Raw genomic sequence first — 22,155 nt, 5'->3', positions numbered from 1 at the left:
GGGAATTTTTTGGACATAGCAAAGGATCACATAAGTCATGTAATCTGTAGCAATCTCTAAGTAGAAGGCAAAAAATTTCAACTTTGCGTACTACCACCATGAAGTGTCACATGGATATGAATTGATAGCGTGAGGATGTATTGCTCAGCTTTAGCCACTGTCAATGCAACATGCTTATTTGCCGTTCATTGCATGCATTGTTGCAGACTACACACAAGGGGCTGCAGCTTTTTTGGAGCTGCTTTTGTCTGTTTGTTCACTATAGCAATAGCAAAACGATCTTTGGGTGTGGACTTGGAGATGCTGTCTATGAACAGAATGAAAAGATAAAGGTGTGTGTTACAGCAAGGAGCAACCGCAGAAACACTTCGTTCAGTTGTGAGGGGAGTCATTTTGGAGTTTGGTGAGGAGTACCGTAACGCCAGTGAGCAGAATCCTGTGCCACAGACCAACATTCTTCTGGTGCAGTCTATACTGTTAACCATGATAGGAGCGTAAAGTCTGTATTTATGGGAAATGGACATCACAGTACCCGGGTACGGTAGGCTGTGCCCAGACAGTAATGCGTGCATGCAACACTTTGTTTTATTATCAAAACACATATCTGTTCTGGGTAGGACGACTATATAGACAATCAGACTTGCTGCCTCTGCACTGTCAAATTGTCACGTACAGTTTAAATCATAGAGAGACAGCGATACATGTTTGCATTGACTGTTGCTTTTCAAGATTTTTATGACTGTGTTGCAGAGCTGTGAGGTTTGTATTCACACTGTTATCATCTGCCTTATCTGTGAGGCTTCAGCTAACAAGGGTATTCAGGGTGGGTGATGTGTTTTGTCTATGTTTAGGTACATAACTGGGAAGCTCTTATGATGCGCCACTAGTAAGTTGTGTTCACACACACACACACACACACACAATTACTGCTGCTACGCAGAGGGCTTAGCAAGTAGTAGGCAACTGAATAGATTGTTCTATTATTTCAATTTTATGCATGGTTCTTATTGTTTGTTTTGGGGAAGTGAAACAATCTTTTATGAACCCGACTGCATACAGTGCTTTTCATGTTGCGTGATTTTGCTGCATACTGGGAAGCCCACCAAATACAAGACTTAAAATGAAGCATAAGTCGCAATGGGAATTTCACTGTGCTACAATGCGGCCTAGCGGGGCTGTGCATCCACCGCCTGCCCCATCAAGTGCATCTGCGTGCTCTTCATCCTCTGTGACTGTGGGGACAGCAGTCACACATGCTTTTTCACACTGAACTTCCACCCTGTTACCCGTAAGCGGGAGTGTGATTGGCAGGTTGTCACTTGTTTTGTAAGTGCAAACAGATGGTATTGTTGAGCTGTCAGACATCGAGAGAACCACCATTGGATGAAGGAAACATTATATCCATGCCTGCACTTTCGTCAAAGATTGGCTGGACTACCTGCAGTTAATTATTGCGTTCCACAAATGGAAAGGAGTGTAGAATGCACATATGTTGCACCTTGCTTGGCAGCAAAGGAACAATAACTTAGCATTCCAAACAATTTTAGGATGGCAGAAAAAGAGTCAGCTCTTTGGGCAAATTAAATAGCGTGGCAAAAGTGGGCAGGTGGGTACAGTGGCCGTGTTCTGTGTGTACCAGGACAGTAAAGGAAGCCTCACTTTCTATCCCTCCTAATGATGAAATACAGCAAGGAATTCCATGAGTTTGCTATAAAAATAGCGTTGCAAAATGTGCATGAGGGTGTCATGCAGAGGTGCTAGAAATAGCTTAGCACCAGTGGGGCACAAATGGAGTACAACAGCCACTTTTTGTATGCCACTAACTTGCAGCATTTTTCGCTATTATTATAGCTAATTAAAAATGAGCAGGAGGGTGTAATGCAGAGGTGCTAGAAATAGCTTGCCACCAGTGGGGCAGAAATGGAGTACAACAGCCACTTTTTGGATGCCACTAACTGGCAGCACTCTTTTCAATTAAAATGGCTTTGCAAAAATGTGCAGGAGGAGAGAATGCAGAGGTGGTGGGACTTGCTTGGCACAAGTGCCACAATAAGGAGGAGGACAGCAGCCACTCTTTGGATGGCACTAACTGGCAGCACTCTGCAATTAAAATGGCTTTGCTAAAAAGGGCAGGAGGGTACAGTGGCCGGATTGTGGGTCAGTGTAGAGGAAAGGAAGCCTCACTTTCTATCCCTCCTAATGGTGAAATGCAGCAAGGGAGTCCCTGAGCTTAGCTACACAGACGCTGTTATCTGTAGCTGTTAAAAACTGTTTCCACGGACTTGACTGCCACCTATGGCTCTGAGCCGGATGAAATGAGCCCTGAAAAGGGCTGAATTAAACTTCTATCCCTAATCTGTAGAGAGCTGTGTGAAGCGCATACACAGCAGGATTGGTGGCAGGAGCTGCGTCGGCGGTGACTGTCACCCAGACGCAGAAGGCAGATAATGGCTTCCAGACGGGCAGATACCCGTTTTTATAATGCAGGGACATGTGACATGGACATCCTATCACACATGCCCTTGCTTGTCTGGCAAAAAGTCCACTTAGCCGTGTGTGTGTCTGGGATTGGCTGACATGCTGGCCCGCCCCACTACACGTGCGCTCTTAGGGAAGGAAGACAAGGAAAAACAAAAATGGCGATCGCCATTATTCCAGCAGCAGTGATCTGAACGCGCAGTCCCCGCACACTATACCCTGAAATTTCATAATAGTGTGAGTCACAGAGTGACTTACACTATCACAGCGAAAAGCCAGCTAGTAATTAGCTTGGCTTTTGGCTTATACAACCGTTCTCGAACGTAACTCGAGCTAACGAACTTTTAGCAAAAAGTTCGAGTTCTAGTTCTATCTAGAACACCCCCCAAAATGACTCGAACCGGGAACTGGAGAACCACGAACCACGAACTGCGCTCAACTCTACCTATGACAGGCCGTGGCCGCATCCACAGCTAGCCTATGACAGGCCGCGGCCGCATCCACAGCTAGCCTATGACAGGACGCGGCCGCATCCACAGCTAACCTATGAATCTGCTCCAAAACGGCACTCTGATTGGTCGGTGGGCGGGTCATATGCAGATTTTCATGAAGCGGTTTCTGGTACCTTGTGCGAGCTGAATTATTGAATAATTCACGTATTATAAAGTAATAGCTGGCACGATGATCAGCAGTGAGGTCTGGGCCAGCCAGTGTGCTGATGGGGAGGAACACAAAATGTATCTCCATAATGTACAGTGATAGTGTGCAGGGTGTGGAGTGTGGAGACTGCTGGTTACAGGTTAAGACTATACTTTCAGGGATCATTTCTATAGTTTGTAACTTGAGAAATGTGCTCTAAAGTGTCCAAACTCACCAACCACAAGGAGGAGCTGTAGTGATCTCTCCTGAGCGTGAAGTGAGCTCTTGGTTCTGCTTCATTGCAGGGGCTGATTGCTGGTGATGATCGTTCTCCTTCTCTGTTACAGAGAGGGTGGAGGGGGAGATCACAAGCTGAGTGGTTGCTCTGTATTTTTAATTTGGTTGAAAAGTAGAGTAGTTATGTCAGCTCTGATACCATGCTGGAGAGGCTGCTATTGAATTATTGTTATGCTGTGTAATAGCAACTGCCTATGTCGTTTCAACAGCGAGCTCTATGAGAGCTCAGCATGGCACACGTTGCCTTTTTTTCTGTTTGAAGTATAGAAAAAATAATCAGCATATAATTCTTTATGGTTTCCACCTGCATTTTGCCAGTAAGTACAATTAAAAAACACATTGGAAAAAATGCACTTATTTAGGCTAAGGGTATGTTCACACATCAGGTTTTGGCTGTGCGGCACAAATCGTCACTCCGGCGGCCGCAAAGGACGAAGAGAGAAACATTTTTTGCCAGTGGCAAAAAACTGCTTAGCGCCATGTGCGGCGCTGTGCGGCATGGTGCATAGAGAAAGTCTGTGCGCCAGATACGGTGGCATGCCTCAAACGCTGGAAGCATGTACCAGATTTGGTTTTTACTTCTGAGCATGCCCATAAGTGATAGAAATTCATTGCTTGTCAGAAAATCAATCACTCACTCTCAAACTCTCTCACTCACTGACTCACTCACTGACTCATTCACTCACTCTCACCCACTCACCGATCACCGACGCGGCGCTGCACGGCTGTCACAAACCTCTGGCGGCTTCTCCTGATTTGAAAATGCTGGCCGGCCATTATTCAATCTCGTATTCACTGCTTTCCCCGCCCACCGGTGCCTATGATTGTTTGCAGTCAGACACGCCCCCACGCTGAGTGACAGCTGTCTCGCTGGAACCAATCACTGCCGCCGGTGGGCGGGTCTATCTTGCATTAAAATAAATAAATAATTTTAAAAAAACGACATGCGGTCCCCCCCCAATTTTGATACCAGCCAAGATAAAGCCGCACGGCTGAAAACTGGTATTGTCAGGATGGGGAGCTCAACGTTATGGGGAGCACCCCAGCCTAAAAACATTAGCCAGCAGCCGCCCGGAATTGCCGCATCCATTAGATGCGACAGTCCCGGGACTCTACCCGGTTCATCCTGAATTTCCCTGATGCAGTGGCAATCGGGGTAATAAGGGGTTAATCATGGCAGGCGTCTATGAGACACCCCCAATGATTAACCTGTAAGTGAAAGTAAATAAACACATTGTTACGAGTCCTACTTCTGATACATTGCATTCTCCTTTGCCTTCTTCTGGTGCTCTGTTGCAGCGTCCTGTCGGTCCCAGATCACAGTAGCGCTCTAGACTGAGATCTGAAAGTGGGACGCTGTTGCGATCGCGGGTGACGTCGTGCTACGTGGAGAACGCTGATTGGTCGCAGATGACGTCATGCCACGTGGAGAACGCTGATTGGTCGCGGGTGACGTCGTCGCTGATGCGATGTCACATGTCTGTGACGCTCTGGTAGCTGATTGGCTGTGTGATCCTCCATCTTGGAGGAGGCAGAGTCTATAAAAAGCCCTGATACACGTTGCTCAGCGTCCAGTCCTCTTGGTGCTTGCATGAGAGTAGACGCTCCATGCATGTCCCTTCCCTGCATTACTACAGTCACAAGTAGGTGAGTGCTATCGGTAGGATAGCGTTCCTATACCCTGCAGCATAGCTGCTGTCCGTATCCTCGCAGATTAGTGGAGCGTACTTAGGCAGGTGCTTGCTGCACATGGTAGCGCTGGGACTTGTAGTTCCACCCCAGCTCTTAGGTTGGAGAGCTTTGCCCTTGGTTGCTAGTGGTTAGCTAGTAAACATTAAGTACTTTCCTGTGCTCTTGCACAAGTGATCTTTGTCTCCGTGACCATTAACGGAGACATTACTTTGCACTCTCTGTATGAGTGCGTTGTTTCCTGTGTATCACACATAAATTCCTCTATGAATTAACAGAGGTACAAGTCACTGTGTGCGGTTACGGTCAGTAATCATACATTTATGTAGAGCTCTGTGCAGATAAGGCTAGTTTCACACTTGCGCTATTTTGACGCAAACGGAATCCGTCAGTAATGTAGTACAGTTCATTTATTTACAGTGGAAGCGCGACATCATGTGGACACAAGCGGGTACTGCATGACACACACGTGGCATAGTAACGCGTTTTCACTGTAAATAAATGAACTGTACTACATTACTGACGGATTCCGTTTGCGTCAATATAGCGCAAGTGTGAAACTAGCCTAACAGACTCTACTACATCCCTTTTTGTTACTTTTGTAGTCTCCATTAGTTGTTTAGCATATTCCTCATTTGCGTTTATGCTAATTCGGTAGTTGCTGTGAATTCAACAGTGTACGCCGTCTTTGGCCTAAAGGCCCCTTTACACACTGAGACTTTCTAGCGATCCCACCAGTGATCCCAACCTGGCCGGGATCGCTACAAAGTCTCTGGTGAGTCGCTGGTGAGCTGTCAAACAGGCAGACCTGGCCAACGACGCAACAGCAATCCGGACCTGCAGAACAACCTAGCTAGTCATTGGGGACGTTGTAAAACAGCTTTTTAAAAGGGAAGTCGCTAACGAAGTCGCTGTAAAGTCCCCTTTACACACTGAGACTTTCTAGCGATCATGCTGCACAGCGGGAAACAAAGGACCAAAGAATGGTCCTGAACGATTTGTAGCGATCAGCAACTTCACAGCAGGGGCCAGGTCGCTGATGTGTTTCACACACTGCAATGTCGCTGGGGAGGTCACTATTACGTCACAAAACCGGTGACGTTACAGCGATGTCGTTTGCGATGTTGCAGTGTGTAAAGCCACCTTTAGTGTCACTGTGACACTGACAGTGTCAGTACTGTTTCTGTGGTACAAGTTCCCCCTATCCTCTGCCATTATCAGCAGCAGGTTCCTTGCACAGTGGACCTTGACTGTCAGATAGTCTGAGGTTATATACTATCTGACAGCCCCTGTAACATTTGGACTGGACCAAGGGTCTGGCTGATATGGCAAAATTTCAACAACTACACCGTTACATACAGGTTCTTGAAGCTAGGCTCAAGACTGTAGAGGATAAGCCACAGACTGTGGTGACATCTGCACATGATTCACGACTAGCTTTGCCCAACAACTATGCGGGCGATGCCAGGTCATGTCGTGGGTTCATCAATCAGTGCCAGATACATTTGGAGGTTAATGCCTCTCGTTTTCCTATGGAGAGGTCCAAAGTAGGCTTTATTATTTCCCTACTTCAGGATAAGGCCTTAGAGTGAGCAACTCCCTTATGGGAGCGTATTGATGTACTTAAGGCTACTTTACACACTGCGATATCGGTCCCGATATCGCTAGTGTGGGTACCCGCCCCCATCTGTTGCGCGACACAGGCAAATCGCTGCCCGTGCCGCACAACATCGCCCAGAGCCGTCACACATACTTACCTGTCCGGCAACGTCGCTGTGACCGGCGAACCGCCTCCTTTCTAAGGGGGCGGTCCGTGCGGCGTCACAGTGACATCACTGAAGCGTCACTGAACCGCCGCCCAATAGCAGCGGAGGGGCGGAGATGAGCGGGGCGTAACATCCCGCCCACCTCCTTCCTTCTGCATAGCAGCCGGGAGGCAGGTAAGGGGAGCTTCCTCGTTCCTGCGGTGTCACATGGAGCGATGTGTGCTGCCGCAGGAACGAGGAACGACTTCGTTACTGCTGCAGTAACGATTTTTAAGAATGGACCCCCATGTCGCCGATTAGCGATTTTGCACGTTTTTGCAACGATGCAAAATCGCTTATCGATGTCACACGCAACGGCATCGCTAATGCGGCCGGATGTGCGTCACGAATTCCGTGACCCCAACGACTCCGCATTAGCGATGTCGCAGCGTGTAAAGCCCCCTTTACTCTAAAACACCAAGATTTTCTTGATGCACTTAATGCGGCGTTTATGGGTCCACAAATTACCCATGATGCAGCTTTGAAATTATTGGATCTAGTTCAGGGGTCTTCTCCCACTAGCTCCTATGCCATCAATTTCCATACTTTTGCTGCTGAGTTAAACTGGCCAGAGGAGGTTCTGATAACCTGCCAAGCCTCTCCAGAAAACAGGTATGTCAAAGATACTCTTGCTACTCGAGAGGTTCCTCCTACCCTGGAGGAATTAATTACTGTAGCAACAAAAATTGATGTGCGCCATAAGGAGCGTAAACGTGAGTCTACTTTGTGACGTCCAAAACTCAGATCCGTTGCAGACTCTGAGGTTCCATCTACATCTCCCTCAGTATCTGAGAACTCTCCCACTCCTATGGAGTTAGGCCATACTACTCCTATGGTGCGCAAGGCTACTTTCCCTGTTTGTTACGTTTGCCGATGTGCAGGTCACTATGCTAACAAGTGTCCTAATCGTCAGGGAAACGCCCAGGTCTAGTAACCATAGGAGGGGAGTTACTAGATACGTCTTCTGCACCCTCCAAGTGTAGTTTCCAGGGTCAACTCTCGTTCTCTTCAACTACATTGCCTATTAATGCTTTTGTTGATTCCGGAGCTGACGGGAGTTTTGTTTCCTCAGTTTTCGTAAAGAAACACAATATTCCCTCTATTATGTTGGAGGCGCCTATTCCTGTCCGTGTTGTTAATGGGACTATGTTGTCAGAATCCATTACATTGAGGACAATTCCCTTGCGGCTTTCCCTGCCTCATGGTCATATAGAGGACATTTCTTTTCTTGTGTTACCTGAGGGCATAGATGACATACTTCTAGGTCTCCCATGGCTTCGGGATCATGCTCCCCTAATTGATTGGGAGTCTGACAGTATAATCTAATGGGGTTCGAACTGTCAGTCCCATTGTCTTTCCTCACCCCCTAAGATTGTTGCTGCTGCAACAACGGACCTTTCTCCATTACCATCTTCCTATTTGGATTATGCGGACGTTTTTTCCAAACAGGGCGCTGAGACTCTTCCACCTCATAGGCCGTATGACTGTGCCATTAACCTTATTCCGGGTTCTGTTCCACCAAAAGGCAGGGTTTATCCTTTGTCTATACCTGAATCCGAGGCAATGTCTGTCTACATCAAGGAGAGTCTGGAGAAGGGTTTCATCCGGAAGTCTGTCTCTCCAGCTGGAGCGGGGTTCTTTTTTGTCCATAAGAAAGAAGGTGATCTGCGTCCCTGCATTGATTATAGGGGACTTAACGCCATCACTGTAAAAAATAAGTACCCCTTGCCTTTAATTTCTGAATTATTTGACAGACTACGGGGTGCCCGAGTCTTTACAAAATTGGATCTGCGGGGACCATATAACTTAGTGCGTATCCGAGAGGGTGACGAGTGGAAGACCGCATTTAACACCAGAGACAGTCACTATGAATACTTGGTCATGCCTTTCGGTTTATGCAATGCACCCGCAGTATTCCAGGATTTTGTAAATGATGTATTCAGAGACTTACTGTTGTCATCCGTTGTTGTGTACTTGGATGATATATTGATTTTTTTCCCCTGATGGAGACTCACCGTCTGGACGTGTTCCGAGTTCTTTCCCATATAAGGGAACATTCTTTATTTGCCAAGCTTGAGAAATGCGCATTTGAGCAACCTTCTCTGCCTTTTTTAGGTTATATCATTTCTCAAGAGGGTTTGGCGATGGATCCAGCGAAGCTTACTGCAGTGATGGAGTGATCTGAACCACCTTCCTTGAAGGTTGTGCAACGCTTCTTAGGATTCCTAAACTACTACCGACAGTTCATTCCACACTTTTCCACCTTGGTAGCCCCTTTGGTGGCATTAACTAAGAAGGGCGCTAACCCAAAGGCCTGGTCGACTGAGACAACCCAGGCTTTTGAGGCAGTTAAGAGACATTTTTCTGCTGCTCCTGTTCTCCAAAGACCTGATGAGAATAAGCCTTTTCTCATGGAGGTGGATGCTTCCTCTGTGGGAGCTGGAGCAGTCTTATATCAAAAGAACAGCTCCGGTAGGAAAAGGCCGTGCTTTTTCTTTGCTAAGACGTTTTCTCCTGCGGAGAGGAAGTATACCATCGGAGATAGGGAACTTACTTGCAATAAAGTTAGCATTGGAGGAGTGGCGTCATTTGCTTGAAGGGGCTAGACATCCTTTTCAGGTCTTCACTGATCATAAGAACCTGACGTACCTGCAGACTGCACAGCGTCTGAATCCTAGTCAAGCACGTTGGGCCTTGTTTTTCTCCCAATTCAATTTTTCGGTTAATTATCTTTCTGGAAATAAGAATAACAAGGCAGACGCACTCTCTCTCTCTATGAAATCTTTTCAGGAGGAGAATGAGGACCCTCGTCTCATCCTACCATCCCGGGCCTTTCATACGCTCTCTCCTGTAGTATTAGATCAGATTCCACCTGGCAAGACTTTTGTTCCTCTGAATCGGCGGAATGATATCCTGTCGTGGGCCCACACCTCTAAGTTGGGTGGGCATTTTGGTATAAGACGAATGCAAGAACTACTTGAAAGGGGGTATTGGTGGCCACAGATAGCTAACCACGTCAAGAGATATATTCGTTCATGCTTTACTTGTGCTCGCAACCGCCTGTTACGGGGGCTGTCGGATAATAAGGGAATGGAAGGCTATCCGACAGTCAGGGTCCACCGTGCAGAGCTCTGCTGCAGAGTATGGCAGAGGATAGGGGAAACCTGTACCACCAAGGCGGTACTGACACTGTTGCGTCACAGTGTCACCAAGACCAATAGCGGCGTATACTGTTTAAGTCACAGCAACTACCTTATTTGAATAACATAGGAGTGGAAATCCAAAAGAGTGAGGAATACAACATAAAAGTGCATAGAAGTCTCACAGTCTGTGCGCGTGAAAGCACCTGTCTCAGTTAACAGTCACAGAGACTAGGTGTAGTGTTTGCAATATGGCACCTACCTATGTCCGCTCCACTTGTGGTGCAAGGATACGGACAGCAGCAAGGCTGCTAGCTTGAAACTCCTGCCTATGACCGCTCCCCTAGTGTGCGAGGATACGGACTGCTGAAGGCAGCGTAGTAGAGCGTTACCCTAGAAGGCAACGACCACCTAACCTACCTATGTCCGCTCCACTAACGTGCGAGGACACGGACAACAGTACGGCTGAAAGGAACAGGAGCACTACCCTACCGATAGCGCTCACCTCAGAGTAGAACCACAAGGCCCAGTCAGACCATGTGCAGCAAGCACCTGCCTATGTCTGCTCCACTAAGGTGCGAGGATGCGGACCACAGCATAAGCTGCAAGGTACAAGAGCGTTACCCTACCGATAACGCTCACCTAAATAGAATAGGTGCCGCAAGGGACATGCACAGAGCGTCTACTCCAATGCAGGAACCAAGAGGACTGAGCGCCGGGCGGCGTGCGTCAGGGTCTTATATAGACTCTGTGCCTCATCCAAGATGGAGGACACCAGAGCCAATCCGCTGCCAGAATGACAGCAATGACGTCACGCTGGCCTATCACCGAGCAAAGCGTCACAAGCACATGACCTGCGACCAATCGGCATAGAAGTTGTCAGAGACATGTGACCACGTGTCTCAAGCACATGACCAGCGGCCAATCAGCTTAGAAGGTGTCAGAGACATGTGACCTCATGTCAGCGATGATATCACCCGCACATGTGCAATGGCTCCAAGATAGGACTAAAGGCTGCTTTACACCAGAAGATCTATCGTGCGATAGATCGTCGGGGTCACGGTTTTTGTGACGCACATCCGGCATCGCTGGCGATGCCGGCCTGTGTGACACCTCCTAGCGACGCAGTATCGCTCACAAATCGTGAGTCGTGTACTGCTCGCTAGGTTCCATAATATTGTTTAATTTAGTAGTTCATCGTTTCCGGGGTAGCACACGCCGCTCCGTGTGACACCCCGGGAACGATGAACAGCAGCTCACCTGCGTCACGCGGCCGCAGCCGGCTATGTGAAGGAAGGAGGTGGGCGGGATATTTACGTCCCGCTCATCTCTGCCCCTCCGCTTCCATTGGCAGGCGGCCGTGTGACGTCGCTGTGACGCCAAACGTCCCTCCCACTCCAGGAAGTGGACGTTCGCCGCCCACAGCGAGGTCTCACGAGAGGTAAGTATGTGTGACGGGGTTACTGACTTTGTGCGACACGGGCAGCGATTTGCCCGTGACGCAAAAAGGACGGGGGCGGGTACGATCGATTGTGAAATTGAACAATCGGTCGTACCGTGTAAAGCAGCCTTTAGTCTCCAGCGCTTGCACATGTGCAGTAGCAAGAAATCCGAACATAGTCTCCAGTGCCACAGCAACCGTAACAGTACCTCCCCCTCAAGGGCCCCCCTCCCGGCGACGCAGGTAATCGGCAACTAAGTCGGGAACATGGACAGCCTCCTCAGGCTCCCAAGAGCAATGTTCCGGGCCGTAGCCCTCCCAATCTATCAAGAAGAACCTGCGGCCTCGAACCATCTTAGAACCAACTATGGCTTGTATCTCATAGCTAGAGCGAGAGGAATCGGAGGCAGGAGAGTGCACTTCACGAGCGTGAGGTAAAATAGCCGGCTTTAACAGTGAAACATGGAATTTGTCATGGATCCTAAGGTGGACGGGTATCTTCAATTGGTAGACTACAGGATTTACCTGTCGAAGAACCTCATAAGGACCCAGGAAGCGAGGAGCAAATTTGACAGAGCTCACTCTAAGTTTCACGTTTTTTGCAGAGAGCCACACAAAGTCCCCAGGAGAAAAGACAGGGGCCGGGCGACGAAACAGATTGGACACCATCTTCATATGGTCCTTAGCTGCTTGGTTCGACTCTTGAGTCCGATCCCAGACCTCTCTGGCATTAGTCGCCCAGTTGGCCACAAGAGGAGGAGGTGCAGCAGCGGGAAACGGTACCGGTACCCTAGGGTGTTGCCCATTGTTGAGTACGAACGGTGTCTGCCCAGTGGCCTCAGCCAGAGAATTGTTAAGGGCAAACTCTGCCCAGGGTAGGAGGGAGGACCAGTTATCGTGGTTCTCAGCAACAAAGTGTCGAAGGTATATAATCATGGATTGATTGGTACGCTCAACCAAACCATTGGTCTCCGGATGGTATGCCGAAGAGACATTCAACTCAATTTGCAGAAGGCTACAAAGATCTCGCCAGAAACGGGAAGCAAATTGCGGACCTCTATCACAAATGATACGATCTGGCATCCCGTGAAGCCTAAAGACATGCTTGAGGAATAGTTTGGCTAGTACCCTAGAAGATGGAATTCTTGCTAACGGTACGAGATGAACCATCCGGGAGAAATGGTTCGTAATGACCCACACAAATCGATGTCCCTGTGAACACGGAAGATCACCCACAAAGTCCATGCCTACCACCTCCCATGGTTTATCTGGCACTGGCAAAGGATGCAAGAGCCCAGCCGGTCTCTGCCGTAACGGACGGTTGCGAGCACATGAGTAGCAGGAACCGACATATCTTTTGATGTAGCTGGCTAAGTGTGGCCACCAATACTACCTCTCGAGTAACTCTCGTGTCTGTCTAATACCAAAATGCCCACCCACCTTTGAGGTGTGGGCCCACGACAATATATCATTTTGTCGATTAGGCGGAACAAAGGTCTTGCCCGGTGGGATTTGGTCTAACGTTACAGGAGAGAGTGTGTGAAAAACCCTAGATGGAAGAATGAGACGAGGGTCCTCATTCTCTTAATGAGATGATTCCATAGAGCGAGAGAGTGCGTCGGCCTTATTATTCTTACTCCCGGTAAGATAATTAATGGAGAAGTTAAACCGAGAGAAACACAAGGACCAGCGAGCTTGCCGAGGATTCAAATGTTGTGCAGTTTGCAAATATGTCAGGTTCTTATGGTCTGTAAAGACCTGAAAGGGCTGCCTGGCTCCCTCGAGCAAGTGACGCCACTCTTCCAATGCTAATTTTAGGGCAAGTAGTTCCCTGTCACCAATAGTGTACTTCCTCTCAGCAGGAGAGAACGTCTTTGCAAAGAAAAAACACGGTCTTTTTCTACCTGAGCTGTTCTTTTGATATAGAACTGCTCCAGCTCCTACAGAGGACTCGTCCACCTCCATGAGAAAGGGCTTATTCTCGTCAGGTCTTTGGAGGACAGGAGCAGATGAAAAGTGTTCTTTAACTGCCTTGAAAGCCTGGGATGTCTCAGTAGACCAGACCTTAGGATTGGCGCCCTTTTTAGTCAAAGCCACTAACGGAGCTACGAAGGTAGAAAAGTGTGGTATAAATTGCCGGTAATAATTTATGAATCCCAGGAAGCGTTGTACTGCTTTCAAGGAATGAGGTTCAGCCCATTCCATAACTGCAGAAAGCTTCGCAGGAGCCATTGCCAATCCCTCATGAGAAATGATATAGCCTAAGAAGGGTAGAGAGGCTTGCTCAAATATACATTTCTCGAGTTTGGCAAACAGAGAGTGCTCCCTTAGACGTGACAGAACCCTGATCACATCCAACCGATGTGTCTCCAGGTCGGGAGAAAAAATTAGTATATCATCCAGGTATACCACCATCGATGATAACAGTAAATCCCTAAACACATCATTTACAAAGTCCTGGAACACTGCAGGTGCATTACACAGACCGAAAGGCATGACGAGGTATTCATAGTGACCGTCTCTGGTGTTAAAAGCGATCTTCCATTCGTCACCCTCTCGAATTCGCACTAAGTTATAAGCACCTCGCAGATCCAATTTCGTAAATACCTTAGCTCCCCGTAGTCTGTCAAACAGTTCAGAAATTAGAGGCAAGGGGTATCTCTTCTTTACAGTAATGGCGTTAAGAACCCTGTAGTCTATGCAGGGACGCAGATCACCCTCTTTTTTCCGCACAAAGAAAAAACCAGCCCCTGCAGGTGAGACAGACTTGCGGATGAAGCCCCTCTCCAGACTATCCTTTATATAGGCCGACATAGCCTCGGATTCTGGGATAGACAAGGGATAGACCCTGCCCTTTGGTGGAACAGAACCCGGCAAGAGGTCTATAGCACAGTCATAAGGCCTATGAGGTGGAAGAGTCTCAGCACCCTGCTTGGAAAACACATCAGCGAAATCCACATAGGGTTTAGGTAAGGGAGAGAGATCAGTTGATGCAACCGCAACGACCTTAGGTGGTAAGGGAAGACATCGGGACTAACATTTCGAACCCCAACTAATAATGCTGTCGGACTCCCAGTCAATTAGAGGAGCATGAGTCCGAAGCCATGGGAGACCCAGAAGTACGTTGTCTATACCCTCAGGCAAAACAAGAAAAGAAATCTCCTCTATGTGACCATGAGACAGGGAAAGGTGCAAGGGAACTGTGCTCAATGTAATGGAGTCAGACAACATAGTCCCATTAACAACCCGGACAGGAATAGGCGCCTCTAACATGATAGAGGGAATATTGTGTCTCTTTACAAATCCAGAGGACACAAAAGTCCCGTCAGCTCCGGAATCCACAAAAGCCATAATAGGCCATGTATTCTCACAGAATGAGAGCTGACCTGGGACAGTACACTTTGAGGGTGCAGAAGGCGTTTCTAGTAACCCCCCTCTAATGGTTACTAGGCCTGGGAGTTTCCCTGACGGCTAGGACACTTGTTGGCATAGTGCCCAGCCTGACGACATATGTAACAGATAGGAGAGCCCGCCTTACGAGGTCGGGAAGTAGTATAACCCAACTCCATAGAAGTAGGAGATGTCTCAGATGCTGAGGAAGATGGAGAAGGAACCACAGCATCTGAACCAACTCGACACTTGGGACGTGACAAGGTAACCTTGAGTCTAAGTTCCTTATGGCGTACATCGATCCTAGTTGCTACCGTAATTAAGTCCTCCAGAGAAGGAGGAACTTCCCGAATAGCAAGAGCATCTTTGACATAGCCTGCAAGACCCCTCCAGAAGATGGGTACTAACACCTTCTCAGGCCAGTCTAACTCTGCTACCAAGGTACGAAAAGCAATGGCATAAGAGCTGGTAGATAACGAACCTTGAGACAGATCTAGCAGTCTCAATGCCGCATCATGGGTAACCTGCCGTCCCATGAACACCGCTTTAAGACCATCAAGGAAGTCTTGATGTCTCTGAGTAACCAAATCAGAGCGCTCCCATAAAGCTGGGTTCACACTAAACGACAGCGACAACGACGTCGCTGTTACGTCACCATTTTCGGTGACGTAACAGCGACCTTGTAAGTCGCTGTTATGATCGCTGCTTAGCTGTCAAACACAGCAGAAGCAGCGATCATAACGTCGCTGTGCTACATGTGCAGAGAGCAGGGTGCCGCGCTTAGCGCTGGCTCCTTGCTCTCCTACAGTACACATCGGGTTAATTAACCCGATGTGTGCTGCAGCTACATGTCACAGTTCAGAGAGCAGGGAGCCGCGCGCACTGCTTAGCGCTGGCTCCTTGCTCTCCTTGCTACAGTATACATCGGGTTAATTACCCGATGCATACTGCAGCCACATGTCACAGTGCAGAGAGCCGGCGCTGGCAGCAAGAGCAGAGGCTGGTAACCAGCGTAAACATCGGGTAACCAGGGAAAGGTCTTCCCTTGGTTACCCGATGTTTACGCTGGTTACAGCTTACCGCAGCTGCCAGTGCCGGCTCCTGCTCGCTTCATTTCGTCGCTCTCTCGCTGTCACACACAGCGATGTGTGTGTCACAGCGGGAGAGTGACGACCAAAAAATGAAGCTGGACATTCAGCAACGACCGGCGACCTCACAGCAGGGGCCAGGTCGTTGCTGGATGTCACACACAGCGACAGCGACGGGACGTCGCTGCAACGTCACAGAAAATGGTGACGTAGCAGCGACGTCGTTGTCGTTGTCGCTGTGTGTGACACCAGCTTAAGGGAGTAGCCCACTCTAAGGCTTTATCCTGAAGCAGGGATATAATAAAGCCTACTTTGGACCTCTCCATAGAGAAGTGAGAGGAATTAACCTCAAGGTGAATCTGACACTGGCTTATGAACCCACGACAAGACCTGGCATCGCCAGAGTATCTGTTGGGTAGAGCAAGTCGTGGGTCATGTAGTGAAGACACCAAAGTTTGAGCTTTATCCTCTACAGTCTTGAGCCTTGCTTCAAGAACCTGTATATACTGATGTAATTGTTGATACTCTGCCATCTCTGCCAGACCCTTGGCTCAGTCCTAATGTTACGGGGGCTGTCGGATAATAAGGGAATGGAAGGCTATCCGACAGTCAGGGTCCACCATGCAGAGCTCTGCTGCAGAGTATGGCAGAGGATAGGGGAAACCTGTACCACCAAGGCGGTACTGACACTGTTGCGTCACAGTGTCACCAAGACCAATAGCGGCGTATACTGTTAAAGTCACAGTGACTACCTTATTTGAATAACATAGGAGTGGAAATCCAAAAGAGTGAGGAATACAACATAAAAGTGCATAGAAGTCTCACAGTCTGTGAGCGTGAAAGCACCTGTCTCAGTTAACAGTCACAGAGACTAGGTGTAGTGTGTGCAATATGGCACCTACCTATGTCCGCTCCACTTGTGGTGCAAGGATACGAACAGCAGCAAGGCTGCTAGCTTGAAACTCCTGCCTATGACCGCTCCCCTAGTGTGCGAGGATACGGACTGCTGCAGGAGGCAGCGTAGTGGAGCGTTACTTTAGAAGGCAACGACCACCTAACCTACCTATGTCCGCTCCACTAAGGTGCGAGGACACGGACAACAGTACGGCTGAAAGGTACAGGCGCGCTACCCTACTGATAGCGCTCACCTCAGAGTAGAACCACAAGGCCCAGTCAGACCATGTGCAGCAAGCACCTGCCTATGTCTGCTCCACTAAGGTGCGAGGATACGGACCACAGCATAAGCTGCAAGGTACAAGAGCGTTACCCTACCGATAACGCTCACCTAGATAGAATAGGTGCCGCAAGGGACATGCACAGAGCGTCTACTCCAATGCAGGAACCAAGAGGACTGAGCGCCGGGCGGCGTGCGTCAGGGTCTTATATAGACTCTGTGCCTCATCCAAGATGGAGGACACCAGAGCCAATCTGCTGTCAGAATGACAGCAATGACGTCACACTGGGCTATCACCGAGCAAAGCGTCACAAGCACATGACCTGCGACCAATCGGCATAGAAGATGTCAGAGACATGTGACCACGTGTCACAAGCACATTACCAGCGGCCAATCAGCTTAGAAGGTGTCAGAGACATGTGACCTCGTGTCAGCGATGATGTCACCCGCACATGTGCAATGGCTCCAAGATAGGACTTAGTCTCCAGCGCTTGCACATGTGCAGTAGAAAGAAATCCGAACATAGTCTCCAGTAGAGATGAGCGAACCGGTCCCGGTTCGGCTCGAGGCCGGTTCGCCGAACGGGGGTCCCGTTCGAGTTCGGTTCGTCGAACGTTCGACGAACCGAACTCGAACGTATAGGCTAGAATGGGAGGCAATCACAAACACATAAAAATGCATTATAAATGTACACAAACAGTTAATAAACATTGCCATAACACTTACCGGTCCTCGCGATCCCTTCTGCACTCTGTCTCCTGCCGCTATTCCATCCGATGATCGCTGAATCCTCCCGGTGACCTGCACTGCCAGCAGAGATGCAGGACCTATCGTGACGTCAAAATAGCCATGTGACCAGTCACGTGGCTATTATCTCATTGGCTACAGACTGGTCACATGACTATGACACGTCATGTAGGACCTGCGAGTGCATCTCTCCGGTACACGGTGCACATATGTGTATCGCCGTGTACCGGCGACATGCTCTAGCACACGGTCGACTCCCCGTTCCGTTAGGGACCGACTGACACAGCCGGTCATTAACGGAGATCACCGTTGCCATAGCAACGCAGTTAGCGGTGACGTCACCGCTAACCGCGGCTCCGAGAGCACCGTTGCTATGGTAACGCGTCTGTCAGCGTTACCGCTAGCAGCCAGCACTGATCACTCACGGAGTGAAGGCTGCACGCTGCTTCCCGATTGTAGTGATGATTGTAGTGAGGATGGAGGTTCCCCAGCCCCAAGTGATGAGCTGGTGAACCTCATCCTTCCTCACTACAATCGTCACTACTACTACACTAGTGATGATTGTAGTGAGGATGGAGGTTCCCCAGCCCCAAGTGATGAGCTGGTGAATCTCATCCTTCCTCACTACAATCGTCACTACTACTACACTAGTGATGATTGTAGTGAGGATGGAGGTTCCCCAGCCCCAAGTGATGAGCTGGTGAATCTCATCCTCACTACAATCGTCACTACTACTACACTAGAAAGAAAGAAGACAGAAGAGCAGGATCGTGGAGGGCTGACAGGGGGTAATAAAGATGGAGTCTCTAATGTGTCTGTGTATTTATTTCTATTAAAGTATTTTTTCTCTGTGTGGTGTCTTTTTTTTAACCCTTTATTGGAGATTCTTAATGGCCGGGTCAAACATGCCTGACATTAAGAATCTCTGGCTTAATACTGGCTGGTAAAACAAAGCCAGTATTAACTCATGATTACCCAACAAGCCACCCGGCTCCAGGGCTGTTGGAAGAGTTGGATACAGCGCCAGATGATGGCGCTTCTATGAGAGCGCCATTTTCTGGGACGGCTGCGGACTGAAATCCGCAGCAGAGGCGCCCACAAACCTGTGCTGCGGATTCCAATCCCCAGCTGCCTAGTTGTACCTGGCTGGACACAAAAATAGGGCGAAGCCCACGTCATTTTTTTTTTAATTATTTCATGAAATAAGTGAAATAATTAAAAAAAACGGGCTTCCCTATATTTTTGGTTCCCAGCCGGGTACAAATAGGCAACTGGGGGTTGGAGGCAGGCCGTGGCTGCCAGCTGTACCTGGCTAGCATACAAAAATATGGCGAAGCCCACGTCATTTTTTTGGTGGGCAAAAAAATTCTGCATACAGTCCTGGATGGAGTATGCTGAGCCTTGTAGTTCTGCAGCTGCTGTCTGCTCTTCTCCATACAGACAGACAGCAGCTGCAGAACTACAAGGCTCAGCATACTCCATCCAGGACTGTATGCAGAAGTTTTTTGCCCCCTGAAAAAATTATGTGGGCTTCGCCATATTTTTGTATGCTAGCCAGGTACAGCAGGCAGGTACGGCTGCCCCCAACCCCCAGTTGCCTATTTGTACCCGGCTGGGAACCAAAAATAAAGGGAAGCCCTTTTTTTATTATTTCATGAATTTCATGAAATAATTAGAAAACAAATGACGTAGGCTTCGCCCCATTTTTGTGTCCATCCAGGTACAACTAGGCAGCTGGGGATTGGAATCCGCAGCACAGGTTGGCCTGAGCTTTCTGGGCCCCACTGCTGCGAATTGCAGTCTGCAGCCGCCTCAGAAAATGGCATTTTCATAGAAGCGCCATATTCTGGCACTGTATCCAACTCTTCCAGCACCTGCCTGCTATACCTGGCTAGCATACAAAAATATGGCGAAGCTCACGTCCTTTTTTTGTAGTTTTTTGGCAAAAAAAATAAAAAATGCTTCCCTGGATTTTCCATTGCCAGTGAAGGTAACACCAAGCAGTGGGGGTTAGCAGCCAGTAGCTGCTTGGATTACCCTTAGCTAGCAATACAAAAAATGCAGCGGGAGCCCATATATATTTTTTTTAATTATTTATTTAAATAACTAAAAATAAAATGGGCTTCCCTGTATTTTGATTGCTGGACATCACAGTGCTGTAAAAATAAATCTTTAAAAAAATGACGTAGCGCTCCGCGGTATTTTTGATTCTCAGCGCAGATAAAGCAGACAGCTATGGGTTGCCACCCCCATCTGCCTGCCGTTACCTTGGTTGGCAATCAAAATACAGGGAAGCCCATTAATTTTTTCTATTTAAAAAATAGTTAAAAAAAAAAAATGACGTTGGGTCCCCCCATTTTTGATAGCCAGCTAGGGTAAAGCAGACGGCTGTAGCCTGAAAACCACAGCTGGCAGCTTTACCGTGGTTGGGGATCCAATGTGGAGGTCCCCTCAGGCTCTTTTTTATAATTATTTTATAAATATTAATAATTACACAAAAAAAGTAGGGTCCCCTCCAAATTGGATCACCAGCCAAGGTAAAGCGGACAGCTGTGGTCTGGTATTCTCAGGGTGGGAAGGTCCATAGTTATTGGGCCTTCACAGCCTAAAAATAGCAGGCCGCAGGCACCCCAGACGTGGCGCATCCACTAGATGCGCCAATCCTGGCGCTTCACCCCAGCTCATCCCGTGCCCTGGTGCAGTGGCAAACGGGGTAATAAATCGGGTTGATACTAGCTGTAAAGTCACCTGAGATCAAGCCCAGCAGTTTGTGATGTCATGGCGTCTATTAGATACCCAACATCATAAACTGTCAGTACTAACAAAAACAAAAAATCGACAAAAGAAATTTATTTGAAAAAACAGTCCCCAAAACATTTCCTCTTTCACCAATTTATTGTAAGAAAAAAAATAAAGGGGTCCCACGACGACTCTGGACCGTCTAGAATATGGGGGGGAGACACTCAGGGAACGTATCCCCCATTTTCTAGGAGTGCGGACCCTTCATGTGAGGAGTGTGGGTGCAATGAATCTGCACTCACTCTCCCCGGGTCCACAGCAGCAGAGTCCATGTCGTAATGGTTGCTACCAAAGCTGCAATGCCCTGCTCATGAGGTAAGGGCATGCCTAATCAGGAGAACTACTGTAGAGGAAGCTCTGCTCACTGGTATATAGGTGCTCAGAGGTAATAATAGATAAAATTAGTGAGTAACCTCGGCACTCTAAATCTCCCAGACTAAGTCAGTAAGTCCCAATGGATAGTAATGCAAAATCACTCTTTATTGGTCCGTATTAAGAACATTTTTTTTTTCATAAGCATATATGTTTTTGTCCAAAACAAGTTACAATTGACGTTTCGGCCTGAGCCTTCGTCAGATTGGACTTATCTGCATGTAATCATGAAAAATGACAATAATCAGTATCACATAAGAGTGAGAGAACAATAACATAAACTCGAACAATGTAGAGGTACAATTGGCATGCAGCAAAAAAATTGCAACACAGCAAGAAATGAAACACATGATACAAATGTCATAATACAGTACAAGGACAATATAGTAATGACAAATATGGGGTCAGAGTATACTTAGACAGCTCTGGTACGAAAGAGATGTCAATCATAAAGTAACATGTGCAGTAGGTGTAGAGCTACAGTATGCATGGCAGAGCTAATGGGTAGACCGACCATAGAAAAAGAACGGAGAAAAAGTGGAGAAAAAGTGGAGAATAAGTGGAGAATAAGTGGAGAATAAGTGGAGAAAAAGTGGAGAAAAAGTGGAGAAAAAGTGGAGAAAAAGTGGAGAAAAAGTGGAGAATAAATGGAGAAAAAGTGGAGAAAAAAATGGAGAAAAAGTGGAGAAAAAGTGGAGAAAAAGTGGAGAAAAAGTGGAGAAAAAAATGGAGAAAAAGTGGAGAAAAAGTGGAGAATAAACGGAGAAAAAGTGGAGAAAAAGTGGAGAAAAAGTGGAGAAAAAGTGGAGAAAAAGTGGAGAAAAAGTGGAGAAAAAAATGGAGAAAAAGTGGAGAATAAACGGAGAATAAACGGAGAAAAAGTGGAGAAAAAGTGGAGAAAAAGTGGAGAAAAAGTGGAGAAAAAAAATGGAGAAAAAGTGGAGAATAAACGGAGAAAAAGTGGAGAAAAAGTAGAGAAAAAGTGGAGAAAAAGTGGAGAATAAACGGAGAAAAAGTGGAGAAAAAGTGGAGAAAAACTGGAGAAAAAAATGGAGAAAAAGTGGAGAAAAAGTGGAGAATAAATGGAGAAAAAGTG

At 47.8% G+C, this 22,155-nt stretch overlaps 2 protein-coding genes and 1 non-coding gene across 3 annotated transcripts in view; 2 read left to right on the top strand and 1 right to left on the bottom strand.

Moving 5' to 3' along the window:
• Positions 1-22,155, bottom strand: part of RHBDD2 (rhomboid domain containing 2) — a 310,146-nt gene that overhangs the window by 109,075 nt on the left and 178,916 nt on the right. The gene's annotated exons all lie outside the window — the stretch shown is intronic.
• LOC142291609 (transmembrane protease serine 11D-like) overlaps positions 1-22,155 on the top strand; it is a 392,225-nt gene that overhangs the window by 347,631 nt on the left and 22,439 nt on the right. The window lies entirely within an intron of this gene.
• Positions 3,281-3,498, top strand: LOC142292776 (small nucleolar RNA U3). Its single transcript, XR_012750809.1, has one exon. It is a non-coding gene; the product is annotated as a small nucleolar RNA U3 (small nucleolar RNA).

This window comes from Anomaloglossus baeobatrachus, chromosome 2, assembly GCF_048569485.1.
Source record: "Anomaloglossus baeobatrachus isolate aAnoBae1 chromosome 2, aAnoBae1.hap1, whole genome shotgun sequence".
NCBI classification, from domain to species: Eukaryota; Metazoa; Chordata; class Amphibia; order Anura; family Aromobatidae; genus Anomaloglossus; species Anomaloglossus baeobatrachus.
This window is presented reverse-complemented; position numbering and strand designations above follow the sequence as displayed.